At 36.4% G+C, this 17,042-nt stretch overlaps 1 protein-coding gene across 3 annotated transcripts in view; it reads left to right on the forward strand.

Moving 5' to 3' along the window:
- Window positions 1-17,042, forward strand: part of KLF12 (KLF transcription factor 12) — a 450,322-nt gene that overhangs the window by 302,124 nt on the left and 131,156 nt on the right. The gene's annotated exons all lie outside the window — the stretch shown is intronic.

Genomic DNA, 17,042 nt, shown 5'->3' on the forward strand with positions numbered 1-17,042 from the left:
TTTCTTCCCTTTCTATGAATCTAAAAAAAATAAGCCACCCTTCTATAGAGGTGTAAAATGCCTGTAATCATCAACTCATATGTGTGTATTTTGTCTTCAGAGCCTAGAAATGACGATGGATTAAGACTTAGATTGCATTACTTTTTGCTTTGATACCATATTACTTCCGAGGCCCATAATTAAAATATGATGGGTGAATACATAAAACACTGCCTTCGTGTAAAATACTAGTAAACATAGTTGTTTTGGTTCTTGTATAAGGTAGGATTCAGTGCATAGGAATAACATTTGGTCGTGAACTTGGAGAAATTTTTGCAAACATACATTACAAAATTGTGCATTCATCTTTTGCAAGTTACTGTTTTATCTCCAGTGAGTTTCTTCATAGCACATGACAAATATCATCTTCCCAGTTTTACCACGTGAAAAATCTTGTGCTTTACAGCAGTCAGAGGTTTAAACTGCAAACTTGAGATCCAGACGCTCTGCTTACCTGACAACCTTTTTTTTCTTTTTTTTTTTTTTTTTTTGATGCTTTTATGGGCAAAGGCCAGGAAGTAGTCCCACCACCATCTTTGTGAGCAGGTAGAAGAAAAAGAGGAAGAAGTGAGTCTTTACATAGATTTTTCTTGAGTCGAACCTTCTTTGATATTACTAATACTTCTGATCCAAATGAGCTAATTGATTTGAATAATAATAACATAACTAAAGGCCACATTAGGTATTTATTTTCTTTTATAATTTACAGATGTGCTTTAAATTTTTTAAGAATTAGGAATTAACAACTAGAAAAATTATAACCTTGTGTATTACATTATGTATGTGTATATGTGTACACCATAGAACCCAATCTTTTTGCAATAACACTTACGAAAAATATTGCTTTTATTGTGAAGGTGATTGATAAGGATTTTAACACTGTTCATGACCTGTTTTTACAATTTTCATGCTCTAATGAAGGAAACAAAAGAGATATCTCTTTTATTTGCCGTTATTTTATGGGAGAGATTACTTTTATTTAAAGTTTACTGCCAAAATTTAATTTTCTGGAAAATTTATCTTTGTAGAAGAACTGTGTTAAGTAAGACTCATGCTGTAATTTGTTCTCTACATGAGTATATTTGTTAGTTTCATGCAGTGTTATTCAGTAGTTTCCTCATATCAAGAGTAAACATTTATATAACCATAAACACACTAAACTATAATGTGGATGTTAACAGCGTGAGATTTGGGGTCAAGGTTGTATGGGTTAGAATCCTAGTTCCCTCACTTCCAGCTTTGGACTGGGCAATAACTGGGCAAAGTTATTTAATTTCACAATCTTCATTTTCTTCCGTGATAAAATGGGAATAAAAGTATATATCTTTGAAGATTATTGGGAAGATAAAGTAAGAGCTTATGTGTAAATGTCTAGCACTGATCAACTATCAATAAATGTTTGCAGTTATTTATCATTATTATATCCCCCCCAAAAAAATACCTGAAGCAATAATGTTCAGAAATTTTTTCTCTGTCTTATAAAAACAGAAAGTTGGAGGAAAAAAGACTTATTGAATTTAAAAGTGAAAAACTGCTTCCAAGAAGTTGGTATAGAAATGCTTCTCAAAGTTGTTACAACAAATTATAAGGGATGAGAGTTTAGGATGAGAAATTGTCTGGAAAATCCCATACTTTCTATGTTTATTAATTTATATTAAGTTTTTATAATCCCCACATTCTACAAATATTGCTACAGCATTTTATAAGTTTTTTTAATTGATTAATTAGATGATGGTAAAATTGTCTAGTGGAGGAGGCCTGCCTACCTCACAGAATGAATAAAGGAGAGGGCATTTCAGTGATTCCTCACGTCTTTATTTTGCACATATGCACTGGGCACTGGCCCAGCAATGCAATGGCTGAGTGATAAAGGGAGCCCTATTTCCATTCTCAAATAGGACTTGTATATCTGGTATGGATGAGCAAAAGAAAATACAGTAGGGGAGTTGGTTTTTCAAAATGCTACTAATAAAAATACAAAACTAACTCATATAAATGTAGGTGATTGTACTAGCTAATTACCTTTAAAGTTGGTATAGCATATCTGGTCTGTGGTAGAGAAATAGATTACCTTACATCACACTACACAAGGGACTGTGAATGAATATATCTGTATCTAAAATAACATGAATTGAGTCATTTGTCCATTCAAGTATTTATTGAGCATCTCTTATGGATCAGGCATTTTACTGGCACCAGAGACATAGTGTTGAGCAAAACAGATGCTGTTTCTATCTGAGTGCTTGTAGTCTACTGGGAGATTTTGACATCAAACAGAAAAATCGTACAATTAACTGATAACTGTGGACAGAGTTGGGTTAAAATGTAGACCAGCCATGGATGTGCTTAGGGCAAAGAGTTTAATTGTAACTGCAGAGAGAGAAAGTTGTATATGACAGAAGTATTTTCATACAGGGTGTTATATGTGGTTGGAAAAAATGTTTTTGCTGTGATGCTCAGAAGGGGGTGTTCGGGGCTTGGGAGTGTGGTGGGCTGGAACTTCCGCACGGTATGCTTGGATGTGAAAAAGCATTCTAATGAGGAGAGAACTCCAGCCTATCCAGTATTTATGGAATATGGTCTAAAGGAATGGCAAGTCGTCAGCTAGCCCAGGGCACCAACAGATCTCAGTTGGGTCTTGAACGTAATCTGTGATATGAAGGAAAATGGCATGATGTTCTGGAAGGCACAGTAAACACAGTGTAGACTAGAGCCATCGGAGGGGTGCTGTCAGAGAAGGTCTCCAGAGGAGGACAGTTTTCTGCTTGATACAGGACAAAGTAGCAGTTAGGCCCTCGAAGTGATAGTGCTGAGGGGTAGAAGGCTCTCCACGGAACCTGAGACCTGTTATTTATAAACAAGACCCTAAAGGGATTATTTGACCTCGTAAAGGAATTTCAGTTCAGCCTGGGGAAGTTTTTGGTAGATTTCCCAGGAGATTTTCATTAGTTTTTACAGATATTTAGCAGCAGGAAGCATAGAAGGTCAAAACAAATCACAAGCAAAGTGATTGGTTTGTTATTGCCTTGATGGCAAAGTAGGCACTTTTATGGTTCTCTTTTCCTTCCTTCCTTTTTTTGTTAAATTTTTATTTATTTATTTATTTATTTATGGCTGTGTTGAGTCTTCGTTTCTGTGAGAGGGCTTTCTCCAGTTGCGGCAAGCAGGGGCCACTCTTCATCACGGTGCGTGGGCCTCTCACCGTCGTGGCCTCTCTCGTTGCAGAGCGCAGGCTCCAGACGCGCAGGCTCAGTAGTTGTGGCTCACGGGCCTAGTTGCTCCGCGGCATGTGGGATCTTCCCAGACCAGGGCTTGAACCCATGTCCCCTGCATCGGCAGGCAGATTCTCAACCACTGCGCCACCAGGGAAGCCCTCCTTCCTTCCTTTTGATCCACTATTAAGGTGAGGGAAAGAGTGTTTAAGAGAATGCAAGTGAAGAGAACATTTCACAGAGGGACTCATCAAATGTATCAAAAGCTTCTAAGGGGCCAAATAAAATAAGGACTAAGAATGGAGCATTTCGGGAGGATGGAGTTTACTGGTGACACTGTGTCAGTGGAGTGGTGGGGACAAAGGGTGGACTGAAGTGAGTTCATGTTCAGATGGGACGTGAGGCAGGGGTGACAAAGTCTAGACAACTCTTTGGAGTAGTTTTGCTGGAAGAGTTTTAGAGGAATGGCATGATAGCTGGAGAGGCATTTACGCTCTCAAGGGAGGAATTTTAAAAGAGGCAGAAAGTATAGCATATTTGTATTCTGTCAAGAATAATCCAGTAGACAGTTGAAAATGGGTAATTCTAGAGAGGGAAGAATTACAGAAGCAAAATTGTTAATTGCACATTAGTTGCTTATATAATTTTGTGGAAGTAACCTGCATCTTGCAGTAATTAACCCAAATTCTAAAGTCAATTTATTAGATTGACACAAGTTTTAGGAAAAAAGATACATAATGGAAAAGGAAAGAAGATGCAAAAAGCAGCAGATAATGATCTAGGATTGACAATGAAAAGCAAACAGAAGTTCAGCAAAATGTGGGTTCCACTGAGAATTATAAAAACAATACCAGCATTAATATGAATATAAGATCAAACATTTCTCATTCACCACATACTGGAATGTACAGAATAATTAAAAGAAAAAGGTAACCCCCAAATAATTTGTTGTTTAAAGACATTTGTATAATTGAATATTAATAGATATTACATTTCAGAAACGCAGAACACTTGAAGAGCAAGGCCGTAGCCAGTCTGTGACCATCCAACTAAAGAGCTAAAAAAAAAAAAAAAAAAAAATGGATTTACTGTCTCCCTCCCATATGTGAGCTAGTCCTTTCTCCATGGAGCTAAAGGAACAGGTGATATCACCTTGATGCCCAGGAATGAGGCTCGAGCAAAGGTGTGATTGACCGGTGGCTTTGAAACAGCCAGAACTGAAAAGCCAGCTGGGTATTTCACTGTTGCCCAATTTTCTTCCCTGACCACTATTGCATCCTTCTTTACTATGTTATGTAGATAGTCTGTTGGTCTGTCTTCTCCCCCTTTCCCCATATTGTCTTCTCCTTAGCCACCCAAACCCACCGGATGTCCCCGTGACTGTAAAAAAGGAGATTGCCCAGCAGAAAAAGCTCAGCTCGTTTCCTATGCAGCCACATTCTTTTTCCTGAAAACACAACCCTGACAGCCCAGCCTACCAGAAGTTTTACAAAACATATTTCTTGCATCAAGACTTTTTATTATAATGGTGTCATACTTGAAAAATAACTCATTATGGTTCATAAGTGCATTATTCCTGACTTCAAATATTTATAGGATAAGATCCTTGAGTTTAAAGTACTTTTTCCCCCAGATGTCTGACTAGAGCATGTTGTTACTGCTGTTAAGAAACCAGCAGCCATTTGAGCATGTAATTTCTTTCGTCATCTCCTTTAATAAAAGCGTGTTGTTTTTCTATTATTTTTAGATGAAGTGAGGAATCCTCCAAAACTATACCTTATTCCCATAGCACTGGTTCAGGAATTTCAAAGGGCCGTGGCGGTGAGCAAATCTGAAATACTCAAACCCCATTTCTTCCTACAGGCTTTTGCTTTTCTCAGCAGCCCACAGGAAGAAGCCACAAGTGTATTTTTAGTCCTAGGCCATTTATACTTGTGAAGGGAAATCTGGTCATTGCAGTGATTGCTGCAGAGCTGGTTGGAGGTTATCACTGTAGCTCCTGACCATCTAATGCAACTGGAGTTTTGCTCCCATGAAACTCTCCATTTCAGATCTCTTTGTGTCGCCAGTTTTCTTCTGCTGTCAGCTTTCCCAGCGTTGACATTTGTGGTATCTTATTTCAGGTCCAGGTTCATTTTGTCACAGACTTGCTTCTCCTGTCTACCTTACACATGACTATCCTCTTTTAGTTCACCATTCAATGGATTCCTGGTGTCATCTGTCCATAAGACCAGAATAGTCCAGGGCAGCTGACTTATGCTCATGTATATGGTTGTCTTGGCTTCTTGAGTGATTGAACTACCACAGCTTCCTTTGGTAAATGTATTCTTCTACTTATGCTTAATTAAGTATGATAACTACTAGATAGAGATTCCTATTTTAAATCTGAATTTAATGCTTATTGACAAACCATCTAGTTACTCAGTCTTTTATTGTTAATTTTTTAATGTTGCTTATTGGGAAGCAGGAATGGATGGTTGCTGACTTTTGGCTTATTATTCTTGAATTTAGATTTTGATAGGACTTGAGTGTTTTATTACTGTCATTATAAGACAAGAACATGTCAAATAGTGAGAAAGGCAGCCAGTATTTATGAAAAACTAAATTTTAAATAGGAGGTCAGAATATTTTATATAGATACCTTGGTCATTTGTTGTTTGTTTTTACCTGATTTTCAACAAGGAGTAGCAACTTATCTGTATTTTTTCACTTCTGGGCACCCATAGGAAGTTGAATGGATTCCATCAAAAAAATGGCTTCTTATATGCTCTTGTTTATCTGAAATACCCACAATCTGTCGACTCCTCTGTTTTGTCTGGCATAGACTGGGTTAGGTCTAAAATTTGATGATAATAACTGTCTTGAGAGAGGAGACAGAAATTGTATGTACTGTTCTAAGAGAATTAGCAGAAAAGAGAAAACTGTAAATGTAAACTGTAAAATGTCAAGGAATGAGTTTGGCTTTTCCCCCACACAGTTAAATAGTAAATAAAATTACAAAGGGGAAATGAAGAGAAAAAAGTATGGCCTGCAGAGGGGATCCACATTAAGAGAGAGGTGGTACTTCATTCAGAGATAGATATTATGTAAAGAAGCAAAGATAATAGACAGGAGACAAACCCATTCAATAGATAAAGTAGCTAAAGCAAGGGGTTACCAAAGTGGAATTTGTGTCCATTCTGTTATAAAGTGTTACCTAGCACACCATTTTAATTTGTTAGGTCAAGTGCCTCCTATGATAAAGTGGTCTAATTTATATTTAAATAGATAGATGCTTAAATGTGTTATATTACTAGTATTTAGTCTAAGGTTAGTCTCTATATTCATTTTTCACCACACTTGAAAAGTTTTCTCTGATAATATTTAACACATTGAACATTAACATACTGGATCTTGAAATATAATATCTTTCCTTTCCTCTATTGTTTCCTTTTTTAAGAACAAGTTTTTTCTCTCCTGAAGTCATGTTCTATTTAAATATAAAGCTTCTAATTTCAAATAGTACAGGTGCTGTTATGCTGCAAGGAAATTCTTATTTTACATATCAGATTGCAGATATTTATAGGATTCTTTTGATGATGTTTGGACTTATATACTCATTGCAAGAAACCTTTGGGTATTGGATGGATATATCTATATAGAGAGAGATATAGATATCTATCCTTATCTGGATATATCTATATAGATATAGTTATTTTTTACAAATGGGCATTTTACCTAGTGACTCTTAAGACCTGGAAAGAACATATGAAAGAAGGAAGACTATAAGATCCAAAAGGGAAACTTGGTCTTAGAATCCTTGCCAGCACTGTTTTAAATTGGCTTTTTAATTATTTATAACCCTCTGGCTGTGGTTTCTGTCTCCCGATTTTTTCTCACTCCCTCAACAATAATTCTTTTTCTATTCCAAGCTCTGTTACTATTTTCTCAGCCCCTTCTCTCTGCCCGTTCTCCATTGTTAATGGAGAATTTGATTAACTGTTCTTCCACTTTGTGTTCTTTAGAAAAGAACAGATTGGTATTTGTCTTTCTGTCTAATAAATAAAAGAAGAGCTACCAATTTACAGAGTAATCATCACGTACTCCATCTTTCCTCCAGCCACCTTCATGTGGGGGAAATGCTACTTTGATCATTGGCCAGTTGTATGTGTTTTTCATGACCAGGCGTCTTCACCATCGTTTTTCTTCATTTTATCAACAAATGTTTTATGGACCAGTTATATGGCCAGAAATGTCACTATGGCGATTTTTAAAATAACTTCTCTTAAAAGCCTGCTTTTTAGTGTACAATACACTAAAATGATACTGTTCACACTGTGAGTCGTTTTCCTGTTGATGAATCTTGAAATCAGTTTATTAGCTTATAATCAGCATTTTAAAGAAATTAAATAGGATGGAATTGATAAAGAAATATGAGAGTATCACCCAAATAAGTATTTTATCATGAAACTTTTACTTCCATACATGCAAATGCAGTACTGTGTGTTTCTGTATACTGTCTGTGTACTGAGTCATATTGAAATACGTATTTCTTACTGTAGTTGCTGTCTAAAAAGTTTGAACGAGACTGCATGGAGTTCCGTCACCTTTAATTCAGATTCTTCCCTCTTCCTTTCTCTTTTTTTCCATCTCCCTCTCGAATACCTTCTTGATTCCACCTTCTTTTCTCTACCCTCTCACTCTCCCATCTCCCCTCCCTTTCTGTCTTCTTTCTTCTCCCAGGTGTCCTTCTCCATCTCCCTCCACCCTTCACCATTCTACCTTTTCTTGAAGCTTGATTCTTCTTTCTCTTCTATATGTAACCAAATCACCTATCCCAGAAGTGATGTATTATGGAACTAAGCAACCTATATTGAAAATGATAGTCTTTGTACTGCCATCTAGTGGTGGAATTTTAAAATAATGTGAACGGAAAGAGTTGGAGGAACTCTATGGAATCAAGTTATTTCTTCTATGATTGCTCTCGGGTTTTCCCAGCTGGTTTAGGGTTGTCAGGGAGTGCAGTGAATATGCTCTTTTAAAGTGAAACTTGAACATGAATTTGAAACCTAACTTACCTACTTTGTTTTAAGAAGCATCCCTTCTACTCACTTGTCCTACTTCCCATCCTGCACATTTGTATGTGACTTCTGTTTAGTAGAAATAAAATGCTACTTTCTATGTATCTGTGCTTAGTTCTTTTTGTAACTATGGATTGTGTTTGTTGGGTTAGTGGACGCACGTATATGCTGACTTGTGAACCATTAAGTTTTACTGAATGTCAGAGAGAAAAAATAAAAAGAGAGTTATGTCTGGGACAGCAGCACTGCAGGAAGACAGAAAATAGGAGAATTTGGTGAAACTGATAACTGGGAGTAGCCCTTGGAGAATTCGTCAGAGAACCGCCTTCTCAATAGCTAGGGACTTAGGAAAAGCTCAGTAGAAACGGAATAGAATTCGAAAGATATTCCCGTGGTATATGGGTTTCTCAGTTTCTCAGTGCAAGAAAGACCTAGTGGGACTGGGGTGACCTACAATAAGAATAAACTTTTCTGTTGACAAAAACTGTAGTTGCTTATATAATGCAGTATATATTATTATAAATCCTCACTCACAGGATAAAATAGGCTGACATCTCCCAAAATCCATCTGGGCCTCATTAGATACAATTTTTTCAACACATTGCGTTGTGCCTGACACTAGTAAATGTTCAATAAATACTTAGTGAATGAACAAATGAATTAATTAATGTAGGTGTATATGAGGTGCTCAGTTAGAATGCCATGGCCAGTGCTGGTCTCTAGTCCTAAACCCTAAACATAAAAGGAACCTTCCCCTGTATGGTGAGGTAGAAGAAGCAACAACATAAAGTGGAAACCAGCAGGGTTCCTCATATCCCCGCAGTGTGGATCCTACCACCCCTCCCCGCCAGGCTGTTGCCATTCCACTGAATATGTCTCATGTCTCATGTCTCAGCCACCATTTCCATGGCTTTTCATGATGACAACTCTCCCTTTATCCATGTAGTTTCCTTTTCCTGGACGGCCTTTTCTTTCTCTAGAAAAAGACCTGGTTCAGATGCCTTCTTTTCTAGAAAGACACATACCAAATTGTATTACAATTTATGCCATACATATACACATACACATAGATATACATATATGTAAAATATATTCTCTTGGCTCAATATATTTGGCTCAAATATGTATAATATAAAACTTTATTATAATGGTATCTATATCATGGCCTTACTGCTTTGTCCAGTGTCTGGCACACAATGAACAATAAATGTTTGCAGAATGAATGACTATCATTCCCAGAGCTGTTACTCTCATGTCAGTGGGCCATCTGTAATTCCCTGGTGTTTTTGAGTATATTGTTTCTACCGTTTCCCAAGTTTGTTTTATTTCATTGCATTTAATATTGAAGAATAATATTTGGTGGTACATTATAGATGCTTGATATGATTTAGGTTTTAATGTTTTCTGGAGTTGAACCCCTGTGGGTGAGACATATTCTTATGGCTTCTGAACAGTCTTAATGAAAAGATATTGCTGTATGAAAATTACAGCCAGTTCTTATTTATTGTTTTGCTCTCAGGTAAAATAGTTTACCTGTGAAACTAGGATAAATAATGGCTTTGATTGGATCTAGGCAATTAATAGAGTCTGTGAGGTTTCTTATGTAATAGTAATGCCAATTTCATTTCCCAGTCAGGGTGAAACAAATTACACCTCCTATCCCATTGCAGTTAACTGTGTCAGCATCACAGTACCATTAAAATCTCAATAAAATCTGAAAACTGTGGAGTATGGATAATCCCACTATAAATTGTAATAAAAATTACCCCTCCAGACTCTATATTCTCTCCATGAAGTTCATAGACACTGTCTCTTTGTACATAAAGTTTTATGAAATAAATCGACCAGTTCTCCTGTCCTTACCAGATAGCAAGCTGTTTTGACTTAAAAGCTGATAACGGTACAATCAGTTTTTGGTGTTTGCAGTGCATTTTAAAAACATAAGTTTCATCTAACAAACCTTAAGTAGAAGGAAAATGCTACTTTTATTTGCACTATGCACCAAATGTCTCTTTGTGAGAAAGAATAAATGACATTTTTACCATGGTGGGGCCCGTTTGTTGCAGCCATAAAACAAAGATTTATTGGTGGAAAGAAACGTCTTTCCACCAATCTCTAATTTTAAAGGTATATTAAGCAAACCCAAGCACACATCTAAAACAGCTTTGCTAAATTGCTTCAAATTTTCTGCGTTTAGAAGGAATTGTCAATTTCATGATTGCATTTTTGTCTCCTCTGTGCTAAATCCAAGAACTCCCTAATCATCTCTGGTGTGGCCTTTGTTAGGAGTAGATGTTCTGTCAGTCCTCTATAAACACAGAGCCCTTTAAAACAGAGGAAACCCTCCAGAGACTTAGGTTGTAAATCTGCAAAGAACATGAATTAGACTCTGGAGGAAGTCATATGTTATAATAAAGGTAAAGTAGGTAACATTTGACGTGAAAGTTAAAGAAGCATAAGGCTTTGCTACTTGGAGTAGGCAGAAGTATTCCAGCCAAGGAAGAGTGAACAATGAGGACAGAGAATGAAGGGTACGTAAAGAATGAAGAATAGTGGAGCTTTACTGAATCTTAGGCTATAAGGCGCGCGCACACACACACACACACACGCACGGCATAGGGTATAACGTGTACATTGCATACGTGATATATACTATGAATTACTTATAGGGGAGGACCTGAGATTCTCCTTCTCTGAAAGAGAAAGCCTTTTAACTCTTAGTTTAGATGTACTTCTCACATCCTTTGTGAATATGACTCTTCCTGCTGTGTGTAGAGAGGAAATAGTGAATAAAAATGGCAAAAGAAAAATATAGGAGAGGTATATTTCTCAATTTTTATTTTTATAACTCATGTCCCCTGAAATGTTGTCTCTATAATAGATTTTTTTATGTATTCCCAATAGCCACAAAAACTGTAGCATTTCACTTTCTGTAGTTTTCCTTAGGAAAAGAAGTTACTGATTTTGCATTACCAATCTACAGATGCTCGAAACCCTCTGAGATTCTCATCTGCCAACCCCCCTGTCCAAATAGGAAATTCCCTTCATCTGTAGGTGGACTAAGGGCAAAAGAGTGGCAGCTAACAAAGGAGGTGTCAAAATTATTATTAAGATAAGAACTTGAAAAATCACAGCAAGGTCTTTCGGGATTGCAGTAAATAGGCTTACACAGCTCTTTAGTCCTTGGAGGTAATACTTTATTACAGCATAATAATTGCTTTTGAAATAATGACCATTAGTAATGAAGGAAAGGCTGAATTATGGTTAGTCTATTTGAAGTAGGAGACAAAGTATGTAATAAATCTTGTATTTACTAAAAATCATTTAAATAATTAACCTTTATTGAATGCTTATATGTTCTTTGTGCTTTACATACATCAGTCATCTTTAAGTCTTACAGTATAACCAGTGTATAGGTATTATTGCCTGTCTTTTACGGATAAGAAAACTGAGACTCATGTACCTTCCTCTACTTCTTATAAGGTCACAGCTTATTAGTGATAGAGCCTTGAATAAAATCACAACTTTTTAATACTTTTGCCATACTTTGCCATAATTAAAAAGGTATGCCTTAGTTATCTGGAGAATTTGTCAATATTAAATAGCCCAATTTCATATTTTTTCAAATTAGGTACATTGTATTTTTAAATCATTTTATTTTTGTCAAGGTGTAAAATGTTACATATGAAATTATCTATATATAAAATCAAGTATGGGCTTCCCTGGTGGCGCAGTGGTTGAGAATCTGCCTGCCAATGCAGGGGACACGGGTTCGAGCCCTGGTCTGGGAGGATCCCACATGCCACGGAGCAACTGGGCCCGTGAGCCACAACTACTGAGCCTGCGCGCCTGGAGCCTGTGCTCCGCGACAAGAGAGGCCGCGATAGTGAGAGGCCCGCGCACCGCGATGAAGAGTGGCCCCTGCTTGCCGCAACTAGAGAAAGCCCTCGCACAGAAACGAAGACCCAACACAGCCAAAAATAAAATAAATAAATAAATAAAAATTAAAAACAAAGCAAAACAAAAATAAAAAAACAGACAATGCTATACACTCTTAAACTTTAAAAAAATAAAAATAAAAAAAATAAAATCAAGTATGTATATGAATTGCATGAGGTAATTCCATGTTGCTAAATATTGACATTATGGTACCATATTATGTACTTCCATTTTCTCCAGCATCTCGCAGCATTGAAAACAACAGCCTCGAGCTATAGGTTAACATTTCCTAGGTGCAGGGCAATTTTGTCAAAGTGTGGTTCACTGAGTTTCAGAGATCGACATCTGTGTCATTTTTCGACATATCTGGTTCCTGCCTGGAGCTCTTGTGAGCAGGGAATTGGTTAGACAGACATATACAACACAGCTGTGACTGTTCTGTCTTGCCTCGCTCTGGTAGTGGTTATTTTCTGAAAAACACAAGGGGAAACTACAAAATAAAGATACAGCCAGCGTTTATTAGTATCGTTATAATTATATTTATTTTTCTTAGATTAATGAGTTCAATAAAATTCTGAGCACTAGCCAATAGCTAATAATCATTACAACATTACAGCTTTAGAATTATCCTAGCTTATGTAGCAGATGTTCCAAAATGCCTTCTTTCGAATTGGAAAATAAATTCCATAAAATGTGTGTTTGGTTACAGAGAATAGCTTCAAAGTAAGATCTGACATTTTCCAGTTTTTGTGTCAGTTTCTCTTCAGAGTCTCATAAACTATTTTTCTATGTTTTTGTATCAATAGTTCTCTTACTGTTTTATGAAGTTTAGCAGAGAGTAAAATATCTTGTATGCTTTCCAAAATTGATTGGTATCATGATACGTGCTAGCAAGTAGATATTAAATATTTTCCAGCATATTCTCGAAGTCATGGTTGTCATGGAACATGACCCATTTCTCATCTAACAAATGGGCACTAACTGGTGAGTCCTTGCTTCCTGGCATCGTTGTGCCCATTGGTATGATCTACAGTAATCAAGGTACTACATACGTCCAATTTATTACCTCATTATTTACCTTGCAAGTAGGACAACTTATTAACAGGCCCCTTTATTTCCTTCCTTGGCCAGTTGTGATCATTTTTCATGTTAATCACCACAATAAGCCCCTCACACTTAAAAAGTAAACCCTTTTTCAGCTGTAACTTAAACTAGTTTTACCTATAGAATTTTGCATGATCTGATATAAGTGGAAAGTTACAACTTTTTCAGTTCATAAGTCTAAATAAGCCACTGAATGGTTTATAGTGATCTTTCAGTGTCGTGCTCTGTATTTTTAATTAATTATGGTAAACACTGAGACTAGAGTTACACTTAATCAGCAGGAGTAAGCTGTCACACTCAGACACTACTTGTTAACACCACTTATTCCATACCTCATTCCAGAGACCATATAAGGAATATTGGCCATGTTATTACTATTCAGCCAGTGGGTGGTTTATTTAGAGGCACTTTGCATATTTGTAAGGTACAGGGTGCAGTGGTCATCTCTTATCTGGACATGTTAGAATGCACTCAAAGAAGAGCTTGGAACTGTACCTTATTTAAGCATGTATATATAGATATAAATACATGAGACGTATGTATGTATATATATTCATATTATAAAATGATACCACCTAGAAACTGTTGTATTTAATACTTTGTAAACTAAGTGAAATTAGTTGACTCATTACATAAACTTCTTGAATTTTTTTCCCTATGTTGTACCATTTAAATAAGGGGAAAAGTCTTCATATTTATGAATGATTGAATGAATATGATGAGTATAAAAACCATTTATTTTCTTTCTTGCTTTCTTATTCTTTTACCAAAACTAAATAAATTTGAACTACCAGATTAAAATTTTAAAAAAATATTTAATTCTTATTTATTTACACTTTTGCCTTACCCAGGAATTATCCAATGTATTCCTTTCCGTTCACTTACTCATTTGATTAATGCACATTTATGATTCAGCCACAAGTTCAATGCACAGACAATGCCCACAAGAAGTGCATAGTCAAGTGGATGAAGGAGACAAGCATAGTGAGACAAGTGCTGTAATACAGATAAGTGTAGACTCACAGTGATATATCATAAAGGAGCACGAAGCTGGGGGGTTGGAAGGGGGTGGTCTTGACTTCAGGAGAAGGGTGTTTCTCAGAGGAAAGTGTTACTTATATTATCCACATAAATGAGGAAGGAAAGGCAATTTAAAAAAAAAGATGCAACGTCCTGGAAATATGAAAGAGCATACTGCGTCCTGGTAGGTAGGGAGATTATACAAGTAGATAGGTTGGTATGGTTCAAGTGAAGGGTGTTTGTCAGAAATGGAAATGGGGTTCCAGGGGTATCCATGGATCTGGTCATCACAGCCCTGGTATGCCAAACTAAAGAGTCTGTATTTACCAAACACCTATTAGGGAGACAGACTTGTAAGTAGATGGGAGTAACATTGGTAATTTTCAAATTTGTGGATGAAGGACTGAAATAGTGACAATAAAGGAAAGGAGAAAAGTTAGGAGGCTATTTTGGGAAGCCAGGTAGGAATTCCCAAAGGCCGTTGCGGAGGCAGTATGAATTGGACATCTGATGGACAGAACTCATTGCCCAAATGGATGTCAAGGATGAAGGAAAAAATAAATCTAGGCTAGTTCCCAGGTTCTTGTTTTGGCAATGTTGAGAAAGTTCTTCAGTGGAAGAATATATGAATTGAAAGATTGTACTGAGAATTTTACCCAGAAAACAAGGCAAAGTAAAAAAAGATTGACAAAAATATAAAAGAAAAGTTAAGGGCATGAATTGAAGTGTTCCAACATTTATCTAAAACGACTTCCATAAAATAGGAATAGATAGAATACGATATTCAAAAAAGCAGTATTCAGAGGAAGATCTGAGAATTTTGGAGAATTAAGGGATGACATGAATCCTAGACTATAGACAAGTCAGTAAAAATAAATCCACATCTAGACACATAGCAGGGAAACTGTCAAGCATGAGTCATAAAGAAAATCTCAAAAGCTTTTCTACAAAGGAATTAAAGAATGACAGAGGGTGTCAACAAAAACAAATGCTGGAAAGCAATGCCGTAGTCTCTTCAAAGCACGGAGTGAGGGATCCTAGAATTCTGTTCTCAGCAAAAGTCAATTCAACTGACAGTAAAATGAAGAAAATTTTCAAACATATATTGACTAAGTTTACCACCCACACAAATACGCTGAAAGAAGTAAAGGATATGTTTTTGAAAGAAGAAAAAAACCTGAAAGGGAAGGTGAGCTTAGAACTGGTTTTAAAAATATAGATGAATATCTGCATAAAGAGATATATTTTAATTAACTCCCTAACACTGAAACATGAACCAGAATTTTGGACTATAATGAAAAAGAACTTGGGGAAGGTGGGAATGTTCACTGGGCTGAGTCCTTCTTGTGTTTGGGAGAAGAAATACATGGAATGACTTTAGCAGAATTTTAAATGAAAAGACTATAAATAAATCTCAAATGTAATGTGAAATTGTAGAATATGATATTACATACGGTTTTTATAGAGCAAAACTGCATTGGTGGTTGTTCATTGATACATACAGAGTTAAAGCATTAAAATTTATATACACTAGGACACTATGGAAGAGGGAAACAAAATAGGGGAAAAAATGCAAAGAGGCAACTCTTTCTGTGATATTTTACTTTTTTTAATGATCTGAAAGAAATACTGTGAATGTTGAGATTTTTTAATCTTTTGGGAGATTAAATAGGTGTTATCATATATGTGTGTAGAATTTCTTAAAAATGGCATCAAAGAAAAGCTGTAAATAATTTAACTCAATTTTATAAACAAGTGTATGAGAGAGCAACTGTTGGGTCATATGTGACATGGCTCTTCCTATTTATCTTCCTTTTTTAAAAAATTTTTTCTGTTTTATTTTTAACATCTTTATTGGAGTGTAATTGCTTTACAATGGTGTGTTAGTTTCTGCTGTATAATAAAGTGAATCAGCTATATGTATACATATATCCCCATATCCCCTCCCTCTTGCGTCTCCCTCCCACCCTCCTATCACACCCCTCTAGGTGGTCACAAAGCACCGAACTGATCTCCCTGTGCTATGCAGCTGCTTCCGACTAGCTATCTGTTTTACATTTGGTAGCGTATATATGTCCATGCCACTCTCTCACTTCGTCCCAGTTTACCCTTCCCCCTCCCCGTGTCCTCAAGTCCATTCTCTACGTCTGCATCTTTATCCTTTATTCCTTTATTCATCAGAACCATTTTTTTTTTTAGATTCCATATATATGTGTTAGCATGCGGTGTTTGTTTTTCTCTTTCTGAATTACTTCAGTCTGTATGACAGACTATTTTTAGTGAGGTCCATCCACCTCACTACAAATAACTCAGTTTTGTTTCTTTTAATGGCTAATATTCCATTGTCTATATGTGCCACATCTTCTTTATCCATTCATCTGTTCATGGGCATTTAGGTTGCTTCCATGTCCTGGCTATTGTAAATAGTGCTGAAGTGAACATTTTGGTACATGAATCTTTTTGAATTATGGTTTTCTCAGGGTATATGCCCAGTAGTGGGATTGCTGGGTCGTATGGTAGTTCTACTTTTAGTTTTTTAAGGAACCTGCATACTGTTCTCCATAGTGGCTGTATCAATTTACATTCCCACCAACTGTGCAAGAGCGTTCCCTTTTCTCCACACCCTCTCCAGCATTTATTGTTTGTAGATTTTTTGATAATGGCCATT

The sequence above is a fragment of the Eubalaena glacialis genome, chromosome 16 (genome assembly GCF_028564815.1).
Source record: "Eubalaena glacialis isolate mEubGla1 chromosome 16, mEubGla1.1.hap2.+ XY, whole genome shotgun sequence".
Lineage (NCBI taxonomy): Eukaryota > Metazoa > Chordata > Mammalia > Artiodactyla > Balaenidae > Eubalaena > Eubalaena glacialis.